The 16,058-nt window shown below is 44.3% G+C and overlaps 1 protein-coding gene across 13 annotated transcripts in view; it reads left to right on the top strand.

The window, feature by feature from the left end:
• The first annotated feature begins 3,276 nt into the window (after positions 1 to 3,276).
• Positions 3,277 to 16,058, top strand: part of AZIN1 (antizyme inhibitor 1) — a 35,958-nt gene continuing 23,176 nt past the window's right edge. For 5 of the 13 annotated variants that reach the window (XR_016234879.1, XM_070075033.2, XM_070075029.2 and 2 more), the window contains exons 1-2: positions 3,277 to 3,763; positions 7,573 to 7,710. The gene's annotated coding sequence lies outside the window, so the exon portion shown is untranslated. Of the gene's footprint in view, positions 3,764 to 7,572; positions 7,711 to 9,729; positions 9,831 to 15,551; positions 15,709 to 16,058 lie in introns of those variants that run through there. The other 8 variants (XM_070075035.2, XM_070075030.2, XM_089334597.1 and 5 more) reach the window with 4 other exon arrangements.

Raw genomic sequence — 16,058 nt, 5'->3', positions numbered from 1 at the left:
CCAAATGCAATTAAATATGCTGTTCTCATCATGTAACTATCATTCTGTGAATGTTACATAGTATGTTGTCTATTCCAATGTAGTATAGTTTTAAGGTTCTATTGTATTCTTTAAAAGCTAGCATTGTTCTTTAAATGTGAATACACAAATACTAATCACATGGGCACACAGTTTCAACAGCAGAAGTCAAATTGCTTCATGGTGTAAATGATGTTGGATGAGGCCCTAGTCCAGTGGCATGCACTTGAAAAGAGGTCAATATTCACTGATTTCACTTCACTACTGCTCACTCCAATCTCTGTAACCTTCTGTTCCTCCTGCATCTCTGACATGGTTTAACGGCCATGGACAACTTCTTCTGAGACCTTAGCCATTCTCCATGAATGAGTACAACTGCTTCCAAACAGCTGCCACAAACTTACAACCCTTTCTCTCCCCACCTCTTAGTCTCCCCTTTTCAAAAATGTAAACCACTCCCATGATTGCAACATTTCCCAATGCTTTTGGGAAAAACATTCAAAATAAAAAAAGTATGCAAATGTATTTACATATTTGAGAGACAAGGAGAGAGAGAATGTGCACACGAGCAAGAGAGCACTCCCATTAGCTGGCTCACTCCCTAAATGTCCACAAGAGCTGGGGTTGGGAACTCAATCAAGGTCTCCCATGTGGGTAGAAGGAACCCAAATACTTGAGCCATCACCCCTGCCTCTTAAGGTCTGCATCAGCAGGAAGCTGGAGTCATGAGCCAGAGCCAGGAATCGAACCAGGTACTCTGATGTGGAACACATCCCTGCTGCCAACCTTGGAATAGAGTTTACCACTAACTTGCCATTTGCCAAAGTCAGAACTCCTTTTTCATTTTGTCTGAGGAATCTGAAAACCCTGATCACTCATTCCCCCTTGGAACAAATGCCCTCCTCCTCAAGTGGCCTGACAGTGCTATGTCATTATTCTCTACTTCTTTGGTGGGTCCTCTTGGTCTTCTCTGCCAGCGTCTCTTCTTCCCAGCATTTCTCTAGGTCCTGTGCTTAGATAGCTCTTCCCGTACACATCAACTACTCCTTAAGGACCATGTCAAACTCATACCCGAAGTTCTCCAGATTGCCCTATTTTCAGTGGCCAGAAGCACAAAGGGAACAATCTTTTAACAATGTGTCTTTAGGGGGCTGGTGTTGCGTGCAATGGGTTAAGCCACCACCTGCAACACCAGCATCCCATATGGGCACCGGTTCAAGTCCCTGCTGCTCCACTTCCAATGCAGCTCCCTGCTAATGCGCCTAGGAAAACAGTAGAGGGTGGCCCGAGTACTTTTGTCCCTGCCACCCACATGGGAGACTTGGATAGAGTTCCCAGCTTTGGTCTGGCCCATCCCCCAGCCATCGCAACTGTTTAGGGAGTGAACCAGTAGACACAAAATCTCTCTCCCTGCTCTCCTCTAACTCTACCCTTCAATTAGCTAAACCTTTATTTTTAAAATGCATCTTTGCGCATATCATGTCCTTATTTAAAGGGTTCCAGAATAAGAGTCCAAGTTCCAGTCCCTTCTTGGTCCCCCCTCGCTCTACCATTTCAATCCCATTTGCTCTCATGCTCCAATGTTGGAGCCAGAAGAACCACTCGCCCTCTCTAAGTCTGCTGATTTCTGTGCCTTCTTCTCATCTGTTCCCCTTGCCTGGAATTTTGGCTCTTGAAATCACCCCCACCTGTTCCCAGCAGTCTTTCTCTCACTTAGTTGCAATTTCCTCTGTTCATAAATTCCTTGCAGTGTTTCATCTGTTTGTCTGTCAACAATTCAGTATTTTTAGTAATTGTCCTATTCCCCCCCCTGCTAGATGGTAAGCAAAATTTAAAGTGGGGCTTCATCTGTAGCTTTGCTTCCTCCAGGGGGCCTAGTGAGGTTGCCTGCCAACAGAACTTTGAAGAAATGAAAAAAAAAAAAAAAATGAAGCCAAGATATCCCAGAGCAAGAGAAAAACAAAACTGGCGGTGTCCACAGCTCCCGATTTCTACCCAGTATGCTCTAATCCAAGGCCTGGACTTCAGCATCACCACATAGCCCACCTCTCACCAACCTCGTCGCTGCTACAGTGGGGAAGAAAGGGAAGAAAACATCGGGCTCTTAATCTCACAGACCTCAATTCTGCATAGGTGTGGCAATGGGTAATTTCATTTGCGTCCCTGAGTCTGGGTGTGCTACAGGGGAGCCCTCAGGGTCCCTGATCACCCGTGCTTAGATATCTAAAAAAATACAAGAATTAAAAGCTATGTAGGTGGGGCTGCCACTGCCTGCGATTCCCGCACCCCATATGGGTGCCAGTCCCAGACCCGGCTCCTCCACTTCCCATCAAGCTCCCCGCTAATGGCCTGAGAAAAGCAGCAGAGGATGGCCCAAGTGCTTGGGTCCCTGCACCCATGTGGGACACCAAGATGAAGCTCCTGGCTTCAGCCTGGCCCTGGCCCAGCCCCAACTGTTGCAGCCATTTGGAGTGAACCATTGGATGATCTCTGTGTCTCTTCCTCTCTCTGGGTAACTCTTTCAAATAAATAAAAAAAATCTTGGGGGGGGGGGGAAGCTATGTACGTCACTTTAGGCTCACTAGTAAAAAAAGTTTGTTGCAGAGAAAATTAAAATGACCGCGACAACCAAGGGGTTAAAGTAATGTGCACTTTATAACATCACTAACCCTTCTCCAACACTGGTCCTGCATTAATAAAACCCTACTCTGCACCAACCCTTTCTAAAACGAAGACATAAAAGCCACAGTCCTCTAAAAAAATTCCTGCAGCGCCTTGAGCGCCCCGCAACCCAGGGGCAGCGAGGACCTCCCCCCGCAGTCACAAGCCTCTGTAGCCACCCCAACACTGGGCCGTGAGGAAACACAGACCCCGGGGCCTCCCAGGGCTTGCTACAGGGAACACCGCAGCCATGGCGCCCACAGGCCTCCGCGGGGGTCCGCGCCGAATCCCGGCCCAGGCCAGCCCGGAGAGCCGAGGCCAGCGTGCACCACTGTCCAGCTCACAAAGCGCAGGGGCCCGCCGCGGGCTTGAGCGCGGGACTCCGAGGGCGGGGTGCCGGGCGGACGCCGCGCGCGAGCTGAGCCGCCTCCCCGCTCGCCCGCCCACGTCCGCGCGGCGGGCCCTCCGCCTGCCCGGGAGCCGCGGGGTGGCGGGAGGGCGGGAAGCGGCCCGGGGACCCTGCACCTGCCCGGCCGGGTCGCACCGCCCCCCGCCCCGGTCGCCGGCCTCCTTCCTCTTCCGCCCCCTCCATCGCCCACCAGCCCCCTCCCCCCTCCCCGCGGCAGCCGGGCTCCGCCCCGCTCGCGCGCTGCCGGCCGGCTGTGACGTCACCGGGCCCCGCCCCCGGCTATAAATACTGGCGTCGCCGGCGCCGCCTTCCCACACTCTGCCTCTCCTCCTGGCTGTAGCGTTTCCTTTTTTTTTTTCCACTCTCCGGTCGTCTCCTTCTCTGCCTCTTCTCATCTTTCTCGCGGTGGTGCTCTGCGGTGTGACGAGGCCGAATCCTCTCCCTCACCAGGCCCGCGCCTCTCTCCTTCTGCCCGCGCCGCTCCATTTCTCTCCGGCCGCCGCCGCCACTGCTGCCCAGCTGGTGTCGGTGCCGCGCTTTTCCCCCCACGTCGTTCCTGCAGCCTATGGCCCAGGCCGCCTTGGGTATTTCTGCTCAAGGTAACCACATCCCTCTTTAAAAATTCCGCCGAAAAAGAGAAGACGCTTTACCCGACTCTTTGGGCCGTTATCTCACGTGAGTACCGATCCGAGAGCGCGGGAGGGGCCGCGGCGCGGGACAGGCTCCGGGGGGCGGCCGGGTGCCTCCGCTGGGCCCCGATGCCCGCGGCGTCCCTGCAGCGCCCGCGGCCGGCCGCCCCGAACATGGCGGACGCCGGCGTGTGTGGCGGCTTGTCGGTGCCTCCGGCGGCGACGCGACTAGGGCGGCGGCGGCCCGCGCCTCGGGGCTTGGGGGTGACCGCCGGGCTCTAAGCCGAGCCGGAGCGGGAGCCGCCACGGCTCTGGGCGAGGGGGCGTGTGCTGGGGGCGCGCTCGGGGGGTCGCGGTCGCCTGCCGCGGCGTGCGGCCCCCACCGGGCTCCCGTGGTGCATTGCTGTTTCCGGGGAGGGGGCCCGGCCTCAGCCCCGAGGGGCCGGGGTCCCGCAGCCCGGACCGCGCGCGCGGCGCGGCCACCTTCGCCTCCGGGGTTGGGCGGGCGTGCGGGCGCCGCGCTGGGCTGCAACGGCCGGGGCCTGGGGTTATGAATGGAGCGGGGCGGGCCCCGCGCCGGCCGCCGGTGACAGCTGCAGGGGAGGTCAGGTTCTTGTGGGGTGGTGCGGGAGCGCGGTCCCCCTCTGCTGGAGGAAAGTTGACGCCGCTCGGGGCCCGGCGGCGGGGAAGCCCCGGTGTCAGGTAGCGAGCTGGAGGCCTTTGGCCCCTTCTGGAAGCCTCGGGGCTGCTGCTCCGCCCCTGCGGCGCTTCTGATTGGGCCAAGTCGCCTTCACTCACCCACCCCAGTCACCTCCCGAAGCCTGAGGATTAGTCACCATGGCTTCGCTTTCCCGTCCGCGCCGCGATTCCCGGGCAGAGAGGTAGAAGGGTAGGCTGGGTGGCTTATCTAGTGCTACCTTGAGTGCCATCAGTCAGTGGTGGTGACGTGTTTTAACCCTCAAAGTCCATATCTGGGGAACTGCTGGTTCAGAAACGTGAACCCGTCGGGGACACGTGGTGGTCGAGTAGATGGAGCTGGTTTTGTGGTGGCATCTCGGGTGCTTCAGTTCTGTGTGTTCTGTTTCCACCGGTGACATCTCCACCTTGGAATAGAATCCGAGAACTGGGGGAGAGAATGGCGGGATGCACCAGAAAGGTTGCTGTGGACGAGGTTGGCCGACGCGTGGTTAACTTAAGATGGTCGGGCAGGGCCCTTGATAATCCTTTAATGTCTTTTACAAATGTGAGAACACGCAGATGCTGGTTACGAAGACAGATGAGCCCGAGAAGTTTATGTTAAGCAGGAAGGGTGGGCTCCTTAAATGACAGAGGTAAAGGCAATGAAGCAGTCTGCTCTAAGCTCCTATAAATTTTCAGACACAGAAGGTGAAATAATGGTACCCCCATCTAGATTCTACTCTTATTACTGTGCAGAATCTGCTTTGTCCATCTTATTTCTTGACACATTTCAAAGAAAGTCGGAGTACTTATTCCCCAGCTTTAGTATACACATATCTTTAAGTAGAGCTGGGTACCGTGAGGGTGGGGGTGTGAATTTACATAAGGGTTAGTTCTGCCTGTTCTAGAACTTAGATGTAAAATGGTATAGTACATTATGCATTCTTTGGCATAAAAGGTTTCTTTAACTCAGCGTGTTTTTGATGTTCACCCATGTTGTTCCTCTTTACTTATGAGTAACAGTCATTCTGTGACTATCTTGCTGCATTTTTTGAAAGTAAACATTTTAGAATATTTTAGTTGTTCACGGAAGTAGTAACAGGTCTTGCATACTTAGACAGTTAACATTATTAACATCTTACATTGTCACGGTACATTCGTCAAAACTAAGAAAATGACTTTTGTACTAGGAATTCCAAATTTTGTTTGGATTCCATGGTTTTTCTTTAATGTGCCTTTGCAGGAGGGTGTTCCAGAACCCAGCCCAAGGCATTGCCTTGTCTAGTTGTCGGGTCTCCTCGAGTCTTTGGTCTGAGACAGTCTCAGTCTAACCTTGTCTTTAATGACCTTGCCTTGACAGTCTAGAGAAGTATTGGCTGAATTGTCTGGGTGAATACCTCCCAATTTGGGGTTGGCTGAAATTTTTTTCATAATTAGGGTGGATTTTTTTTTTTTTTTTAGGAAGAATACTACAGTAGTGAAGACAAGTGTATTTTCATAGAAATACTTTTTTTTAAGATGGAGTTTTGGAAAGTTACTGTCAAAGTGATGGGTGTTTTGTGTGTGTCTGGTCTACTCACCTCCTCAGACCCTCTTTGATAAAGTGATGTAGCTGGAGACATCTACTTGATTGTGGTGTTGGGCCTGATCCAGTTGGTTCCATATACCATTCTAAAGAAAATAATGTATCTCTCCTTTCCATCTTTTCCCTGCCTTTCTATTTAAACTACTTCATCATACCTCATCTTAACGAAAATTCCATCTATGCTCTATGTAAATGGCCCTCTTACCCAGATTTTGGATTCAAGTTGCCTGCCTGTATTTTTTTGTTGATTGAGAATGTGTCAGATATCTCCACTGAACAACATTGTTGAATATCTGTTGTGTAACGTTCTTGATGTTGCACATCACTGCTTGAGTTGCATAGCAGGAAAAAGATGAATAATGTCTCCGCTACCCTGATTATTCTGTTCCTTTGAATAATTGAGAGTGAACTGTCACCAGGATGAGTTAGATTTTTTAAAATTATTTCTGAAATTATCTGGATGTGAGAATTGGCTGTTTGTTGAGGGTAATACATTATTTGGAACCTAACTGTTATAATCATTGTTCCCTGCTGGTATGAGTTCTTTCCTTATCATTTGTGTTTTAAGTGTGATCAGTTTCCTCTAGCTAGAAAGAATGTTTTACCTCTCTCAAGGGTGCCCTTACCCTAGTTGAATGAGATAGGCTATATAAGGGCATGCTTAGGGTGCTCTTGAGGTCCTCCAAATTTTTGACCTTAGAATTTCTGGTTCATAACATTTCCTTCTCATCACTCCTTTTCTAGCAAGTTTGGTGAGACTGTATTACTTTAAAACAATAACTGCTGAATTGCAGATAGAAATAGAGGTCTTGCATTTTGGCTTACGTGACAAGTCTGTCTAGTTAAATCATAGGTGGTGATCATTTCTAATAATTACTCTGTTTATTGCTTGGTGTGCCAAGCACTTTCACATTCATCTGTTCATGGTAACAGATTGAAGTAGAGCTACACAGGAGGAGGTATGAAGAGATAAACCTTTAAGAGGTCACTTGTCCAATAGTATGAGATAGTTCTCAGTAGTTATTTCAGATACATATATATATATATATAGTATTAGCTAAATCATAAATCTTTTTGGCCTAATAGGAATTTAGACATAAAGAAGAATCTGAATTTAGGAGTAACAGGGTATTCTAGGTAGTTCCAGACTACTAGAACATGTTAGATAGAAAGTCTTTCAAACACAATTGGAAATTTTAAAATTTTAGGCCACCTCCAGTCTGGGTTTTAGAAGACAAATACAAGCAAACATGAATAGAAGGAGGCTGGAAGCCCACAGAGTAAGTAGGTAAAGGAAGCAAGTTGGTAAGATGACCATGATGTTAGGTTCTGTGAATTATGTGGTACAGCAGCTTAGGAACAGTCACAACATGGAAAAAGTCCTTGGTACAGTTGTAAAGCCCTTTGAAAACATTATGTGTAATGTGACTTTAATAAAGCAGACTCTGTTAAAACTAAAGTTACTCTCAGGTTCATCCTTAAGTCAACCAGCTTGAAACACAATCTAACCTTTTAAAAAAAAAAAACAAAACAAAAAAAAAAACAAAAAAAAAAACATAGAACTACCAACTGTTTCTTTCATTTTTCTTCAGGGCGACCTTTCTGACCAAGTATACAACTACCCAGAGGGCCTAGGAGAAGTGCTGTATAGAGAGCAGTTCGACTTCAACGCTGAGCCACCTTGGGAACCTAGCTGATGATAGGGGGGTTCCATCTCCTAACTTGTCCATGTAAGTATTTCACCTTTGTTTGGGGGCGGGGAGGGGGGTATTGCTGTGTTGCTAAATGTTTCTCAGAACCTGAAATTTTATTTACCTCTTTAAGTGCAGTGACCATAAAGTTTTTTGAAATTCTGAAACAGAAGCCTGATACTTATGGGTTAGACTTGACTGAGTTGTAGCATTTACCAATGACTGAATCACTTAAAATATATCTTTGATATGTAACAAATATTACTGTAAGCACATATTGCAGGAGAAGTTTTAGGAAATCTTACTAGCTCCGGTTTTATGCAGTGTGGTTTTGAATTTAAGATATCCTCAGATCATTCAACCATTTAACTCAGTGGACTTGTACTTGGGCTTCATCTGAAAAATAGATTTTTTTTTTAGTAGTGTTCTCATTCCACTCTGTGGGAAACTATTCCCTACGGCAGGGGTGGGGAACGTCTGGCCCATGCACTGTGTAAGCCTCATAGAATCATTTGGTGTAGCCCTGCCAATGCGGCTGCAGGCAGGACTCAAATCCAGGACGTTTATACCTGGCTAATTTTTAAGTTGATAATTTTGTATGGCCTGTGAGTGATGCTGTAAATATCCACAGGGCCTTGGCAGACTCAGTGTGGTTTTCTAGAGTTTGTACTCCTTTTCATGAACTGACTTCATATAGTACTCAACTAGCAGGGAGAACTGGTTGTTTTTAGGGGACTAACTGAAAGATAATACATGTGTGTTTCCAGTCAGGCTGCCTTCAGATTTTCAGGGACAGGTTTTGGCGGCTTGGTTTTCTGCATAGGGCTTGACTTAAGTTTTGAACTCTGTGCACAGTGTAATTACACAGTAAGTTGTTGGTTGAATTTGAACTGCTAGATTTGTGTGGTTGATTCTTTTTTATAAGTATGTAGTAGCATATGAACTTCTTGCTATTGAAATTTGGATTTTGGTGTTGAAATTTGGACCTTTTTTAAAGTAGACTGGAGAGTTGGAGGGAATAGATTAGACATTTTTAGAAAAGCTGAGTATATTGATTAACTTGTTATTTTAAAGACTTACTTAATTGAAAGACCGAGTGACAGAAAAAGAGGTTGTCCCAAGTGCCAACAACAACCAGGCCTGGGCCCATGTGGTGGCAGAGACTCAAGTACTTGTGTGCCTGAACCTTCCAAAATACACAGTCCCACGAAGCTGGAACAGGAGTAGAGCTGGGACTGCAACCCAGATCCTCCAGTGCCTGATGTAGCGTCACAAGCACAGCTTAATCAGCTGGGCCACAGTGCCGGCCCCTGATTAGTTTTTCTGTGGTTGCATCTTGTTAAACAGATTCCATCAAATAAAAACATTTTATATAATTAGAGTATGCTAAAACAAGAATTTTATAAATGCATTTGGTAAATCCAATTGGAATTTTAGGTTCAGGTTTGTCTGTCCTACTTCTCACATATCTGATGTTTTCCCCCTAAGTTCACATGGAGATTTAAAACTTTTTTTTTCCTTCTTATGGAGTGGAGTCTAGTTGACATCATAGTCATTGATGGATTCCAAGGTGGGAGTTCAAGACCAAATTTCATCTTTCAAAGATCATCATAAAGGATATTCAAGTCCCATAATAACAGATATTAATGGGATCTGAAGTTTGCATTATTTCTAGTAGTGTTTTCTCTTTTTTATTTATTTATATATATGTACATATATATAAATTTTTTTCAGATGTACAAGTTTCATGTATTTCCTGTGTACAGATTTAGGAACATAGTGCGACTTCCCACCCATGCTCCCACCCTTCTTCCTCTTTCCTCTCCTATTCCTATTCTTAATTTTTACAAAAAATCTATTTTCAATTAACTTTATACACTGAGCACAGATCAGGGAAAAATACGGTATTTGTCTTTTGGAACTGTCTTATTTGGCTAAGTATGATGGTGTAGTGTTTTCTCTTAAAGACGTAAGAGACACTGGTATCATTAAGCTGATAGATTAATGAATGGTTCTACCAAATCCAGAAAAAGTCTAAAACAATAAATAATATTTCAGAAGCCAGAAAGTCAATGATGTGGGAATGGAGATAAATAGAATATACTGATTCTGCTGGTCTGGCAGCCAAGTTGACTGATTCTTCAATTTATTATGCCCAGGTAAAATGTATGTTAAGCTGTAGTACTTAATGCTTTGCCATAAAACATCAGGTCCATAACTGTAAGAATTTTTTATTGATTTGTTTATTTATTTGAAAGGCAGAGAGACGGTGAAAGAGATCTTCCTCCTGCTGGTTTACTCCTCAAATGCTAGCAATAGCCAAGGCTGGGCCAGGAGAAAGCCAGGAGTCAGTAGAAGTGTCCTCCAGGCACTCCAGTAATGGAATACTAGTTTCCCAAATGGTGGCTTAACCTGCTGGACCACAGCACCCTTTCCCCAAAGTAATTCCTTTATAGCTTCCTTGATGTGACCTAAACTAATTTTGGAAAATAAACTTGACCTGAATCTGTTCTGATTTGAGGCTGTTTTTAATCTTATCCCATTTAATGTTAATATTCCTAAATTTTGCTAATATTGTGATTACAGAAGGCTGATTCATATTTTGGTTACATTTGTTTTATTTATATGTCTACACACACACAAAATACACTACTGTTTCATATCTGAGAAATTACGAATTTAGGACTATCTGGTCCCAAATGTTTCTTGAATTAATAAAAATACAGAAATGTGTTATTCTCACATGTAAGTTTGCTCTATTGGATACTAATATCCTGAGATTAATTTTTTGTGGAGCAGAACTACTATTTGGAAACCATTAAAAGGACTTAAAACAGTAGCCTTCGTGGAACTTATTTGTCACATGGCCTATATGAACTCCGAACTGTGGTTTTTTTTTTTTTTTTTTTTTTTTTTAATTACCTCAGTTCTGTGCAGGTTACCTGAGTTCTATGATTTGGTTTCAGGATTAGGTGTTTTATTTATTTATTTATTTATTAAAGATGTATTTGAAAGGCAGAATTACAGGGAGAGATCTGCTGGATCACTCCCCAAAGGCCAAAACCGCCAGGCAGAAGCCAGGAGTGTCATCCAGATCTGTCACGTGAGTTCCAGGGGCCCAAGTACTTGCGTCATCTTCCACTGCTTACCCAGGTGCATTAGCAGGGCGCTGGATCAGAAGTGGAGCAGCTGGGATCCCAGTGGTGCAGGCTGCAACTTTACCTGCTGTGCCGTAACATTGGCCCCTCAGGATTAGGTTTTAAGTCAAGGAACCACCTAAACATTGAGATCATTCCGTTATGAACTCTAGAAAGTTTGGAATAATATGTGTACAACATTTGAGTGCTGTACAGATATATTGACAATATTTTAACATTGATTTTTTTTTTTTAGGTTATTGTGATGGGCCCCCTAAAACTTAATAAGCCTGTAGTAATTCTAGTGGATCTGGTGATAAAGTCAGATTGAATTAACTATTCACATATACCTTATAATGTAGTTTGTAGTCAAGTGTAGATGTGCCTTGTGGGTTTGCTCTCAGACCACTGCAGTAAAGTAAATTGTATGGCTATTTTGGCTTCTCAGTGTGTATAAAAGTTATTTACACTATACTGTAGTCTTTTTAAGTGAAAAATATGTCTAAATAAACAGTGTACATACCTTAATTAAGAAATGTTGTTGGAACAGGCATTTAGCCTAGTGGTTAGATGCCCACATCCCTGGATTTGATTTCCTGGCTCCTGTCCCTCATGCCAGCTGCCCACCAGTGCAGACCCTGAGAGGCAGCAGTGGTGACTTAAGTAATTGTGTTCCTGGCCTTGGCTCTGGCTGTTTGAGACATTTGAAGTGAACCAGTGGTTGGGACTTCCATCTTTCTTATACCAATACTTAATTTTAAGATTGCCCCCCCAATAAAACTTTGCTGCTAAAAAAATGCTAATAATCATCTGAGCTATTTGGAAAAGGATGCCAATGGACTTGCTGCATGAAGGGTTGCCACAAGGTATGCCTGCGTAGAGTAGATCCACTTAGTTTATTTGTTTAAATGGACTTCACCAATGAGTTTTAAGACTTTTTTGCCCAGTTGTCATTAAAAAGATTACAGGGGATAGAAGGCTCTTGCATTAATTGTAAAAGATAGATGAGCTGAGAAGAAATTTGAGTAGTGACTACTAACGTGTGTGTTCTGTTAAGGCGGTCTTCATCCAAACTCTTCTTGCTTCAAGAGGTTTTCAGTGTGTTTCTCATGAATCTTCCCTAAAACCAAACATTTTGGTACACTGAACTCCAATTACTACAAATGAGATATTGCAGAAAGGTTTGAAAACTATAAAACCTAAGGAAATGGTAGGCTGGCCATTATGCAGATAGCCCAAGGAGGCGCTCCTCGTTGAATTGCTCACACACTGGCAAGGCCCAGAAAGCAAATAATATGTCCTTCACCTACATTCCAAGATCCTCCTTGCCCACTTAAGCAGTTTGTCACATAATGAAACAGAGGTTTAGCCATCTAGTTCTCTAATCCGCTGTTCTTCGTTGTATCACACAAGTAGAAAGTATTTGTTGATCAATAGTGCAAGTCTCCGTTTAGGACTTACTTCCTATGAAATTTTGTTAACCATTTGTTCATTTATTGTCTAGTGCTGTCAACTTTTGGATTGATCTTTGTTACTTGGGGGCAAAGGCATTTTTGGGAATGGGTTTTATTTTTTTTTTTGCTCTGTGATGTGCAGACTTAATCTCTAGAACTTTGAAAATTTCTTATAGAAACAGCATCCTTCAAAACAGTAGCCATAAGAATTTAACAAATTAAAACTAAATTAAATTAGAGATTTATTCTTTTTAAAAAATATTTTCTATTTATTTGAGAGTTAGAGTTATCAGACAGTGAGAGGAAGAGACAGAAAGAAAGATCTTCCTTCCGTTGGTTCACTACCCAGTTGGATGCAGGGGCCCAAGGACTTGGGCCATCTTCTACTACTTTTCCAGGCCATAGCAGAGAGCTGGATCAGAAGTGGAGCAGCCAGGACTTGAACTGGTACCCTTATGGGATGCTAGCAATGCAGGCAGCAGCTTTACCCACTGTGGCACAGCGCTGGCCCTGAGGGCAACATTCTTAATCACAGCAGAGAGCTGGATTGGAAGAGGAGCAGCCGGGACCAGAACCCAGCGCCCCAGGCTGAGGATTAACCTACTGCTCCACGGCGCCTACCCCTCCTTTTTTTTAAGATTTTATTTGTTTACTTGAAAGTCAGAGTTACAGAGAGGCAGAGAGAGAAAAAGAGATCTTCCACCCACTGGTTCACTTCCTCCGTTGCATGAGACCCACATCTTAAGTGCTAGGGTGCTATCCAGCACCAGTAGAGGACATTTTACTCATCCACAGAAAGTTCTGCTGGACAGTACTACTTTGGGAGAATTATTGTGAGCAGAGTAGCAGGAGCCATAATAATCTTAAAGCATTTATTGACAAGAACTGTACAAATTATATACAGTGTTCATTCTCCAAGATCGTCTAATAAACTAACTGTTCCTTAACTGTAAGGGGTTTCCAGTTGTATATTCTAGTTGAATTCTTCAGTTTCCTAGCATGTTCTTAGGATGCGACTCCTTACAATAACTCTTGTGTGCTCCTATAGGCTGCAATTAATATTAGCTTTATGTTGACATTAGATTATCTCTTATCTGTTTCTTACTCTTTGCAAGGATCCTCTGACTCCCAGTTTGTAGTACCTTTAGATTCAACATAATCAGCAATCTGTATTTGGGTTGACCAAGAGTAGGATAGGGTATTAGAATATGTTCACAAGGACACTGAAACAAAATAATTCCCAAATACACAAATGGGAGTATTTGAAGATACCCTTTTTTAAAGATTGATTTATTTATTTGACAGAATTACACAGAGAGGAGAGGCAGAGAGAGAGGTTTTCCATTCTTTGGTTCACTCCCCAACTGGCCGCAACGGCTGGAGCCGTGCTGATCTGAAGCCAGGAGCCAGGAGCTTCTTCCCGGTCTCCCACACGGATACAGGGCCCCAAGGCCTTGGGCCATCTTCCACTGATTTCCCAGGCCATAGCAGAGAACTGGATCTGAAGTGGAGCAGCCACGTGTTGAACTGGCACCCATATGGGATGCTGGCACTGCAGGCGGCAGCTTTACCCACTATGCCACAGCGCCAGCCCCTTGAAGATATCCTAATAGGACAATAAAAATGAGTAAAAGATTTGAAAACCATTTGTTAGTAACCTAGCAGTTCTACTGTATTATGTGCCCTAAACTCTGGCACCTAGACCAGTGCTACTTAGAACTGTCAGCAGGATAGGGTCTCTTGTACCAGAATGTGAAGTCACACACTGCCAAACACTGGGTCATATAGAATAAACTATTAAATAACAATGATCAGAAAAGTTATAAACATATTCTAAGGGAGATGTATCCAACACCTGAGAGAGAGATACACAAGGGCCTATTTATTTGGAAGGCAGAGACAGAGATCTGGTTCACTCCCAAATGGCTGCAACAGCCCCTGTTGGGCTAGGCAGAAGCCCGGAACCAGTAATTCCATCCTGGTCTCCCATGTGGGTGGCAGGAGCCCAGTGACTTGGACCATCATCTGATATCCTCACAGGCTCGTTTTCAGGAAGCTAGAATCAGACGTGAAGTAGCCAGGACTCAAAACCAGCACTCAGATAGGAGTTGCTGGGTTCGCAAGTGGCAGTTTAACTTGCCATAATGCCAGTCTTAAGTTTTATGTATAATAAAAACAAATTTTCCTTGTGCATAGGCAGCAGCTAGGCAGTGAGATCTTCCCTAAGGTAACTAAGTTTATTTAAAAGGTTTATTCATTATACTGCATTGAAAACAGGAAAGCTAGAAAACTTAGGATTAATATACATCTCAATTACCAAAAGGGGTTAAATATTTAACTTGTGTGCAAGAACACACACACTGTCTCCAGCTAAAAATTCCATCTTTACATCAAATAATCAGAACACTTTGTTTTCTAAGGGTGCCTAACCATGTCTGCTCCATATGTAAAAGTAATACAGATTGCTGTGAAAAATCCTGAATTTCATTTTCTCATTAAGATATATTTTAACATTTCTTCTGATGCATTTTGTTAGGTAGCCTGTGTACAGGCACTTCAACTTAACCTGTCCGGCTTATTCCTTTGGTTTTCTCCCTTTTTTTTTTTCCTTCTTACATCCATCCTGTATATTCTTATTCCCTTTTAAAATGTTCTTAGGCAGTCACTTTTGGTGTTCTTCCTCTGTTACTCAGTTTTTTCCAACCTCATCACCTGAAAATACTCAGTGTAGGCTTTTGTTACTGTTTGCCGTTTAATCTTGCTTCAGTATGGCAAATGTTTATTTGATCTTAGGATCACCACCCAGTTAATTGGAAATTCTACCAGATTGAGTACATAGTTTCCTGGAAACTGCTTTTTTTTTTTTTTTTTTTTTTTTTTTTTTTTTTTATTCTAACTTGCTCCAGGCCTCACATCCCTTATGCCGAAGTCATCCTTTTTCAGTTTTCTAGTGCTCTTCTGGGCAGCTATTTATAATTATTTGTAAAGGTATTCTGTATGGGTAAGTAACCTTTTTTTTTCTCTTGTAGGTAGAATGCAGAGGAGACTTAAGATTGTCTGTTTTTATAAGGTTGTAAGCTGAGTGCCACGTCGAGTGTTTATATAAAAATAAAGGTAGAAATACCAGTAGGCATTTTCCGTGATAGTGTAAGTTTCAAGATATCTTAAGCTCTCATTTTTAATGAGCAAAGGACGTATTAGACAAGTGGTTGTGTATTAAGCTTGGGTTTCCTGCGTAGGTGTCGCACACAGTACTCTCAACCTTCAGCTCTCCCTGTTCTGCTTCCAGGGAGGTCTTCACTTCCGAAATCCAGGACTCATATTCATCCAGCTTGGTGTCAAGTGGGCTGTTGCTGCCAGGATTGTCTTGTGATTATTTGAGAGATGTATCAGTTTCTTCTGAAGTACAACCAACTGTAGAAGCCCTTGTAGCAGGTGTGTAACAGGCAAGTGCCCAGCTGCTGCAGCCGCTACTCTTGGAGCTACCCGCTCGACGGACGTGCGCACTGAGCTTCCTCCTGAACGGCTCCTCCGGCTCCAGGAGCAGCAGTTGGGTTCTTTGGAGCCTTTTGTTTCTTTTGGCAGCTCTTCATGGAAAATGTATTGTCAAAAAACACCGATATAAAGGTGTAAATAAGGCGTCGTTATGTCTTTATTCTTCCCAGCTATGAGTCCAAGAAGTAACTGCTCAATGAAAATAGTGTCATGATTATAACAACTATAATAGTGTAGAATAATCTGAATTTTGGACCATATATTAATAAGATACTTGTTTTTAAAAATAGTTTAGATATGC

This window comes from Oryctolagus cuniculus, chromosome 6, assembly GCF_051225735.1.
Source record: "Oryctolagus cuniculus isolate XC-2025 breed Fujian yellow rabbit chromosome 6, ASM5122573v1, whole genome shotgun sequence".
NCBI lineage: Eukaryota > Metazoa > Chordata > Mammalia > Lagomorpha > Leporidae > Oryctolagus > Oryctolagus cuniculus.
Note: the sequence above shows the minus strand (reverse complement) of the source record. Positions and strands in the feature narration are given on the sequence as shown.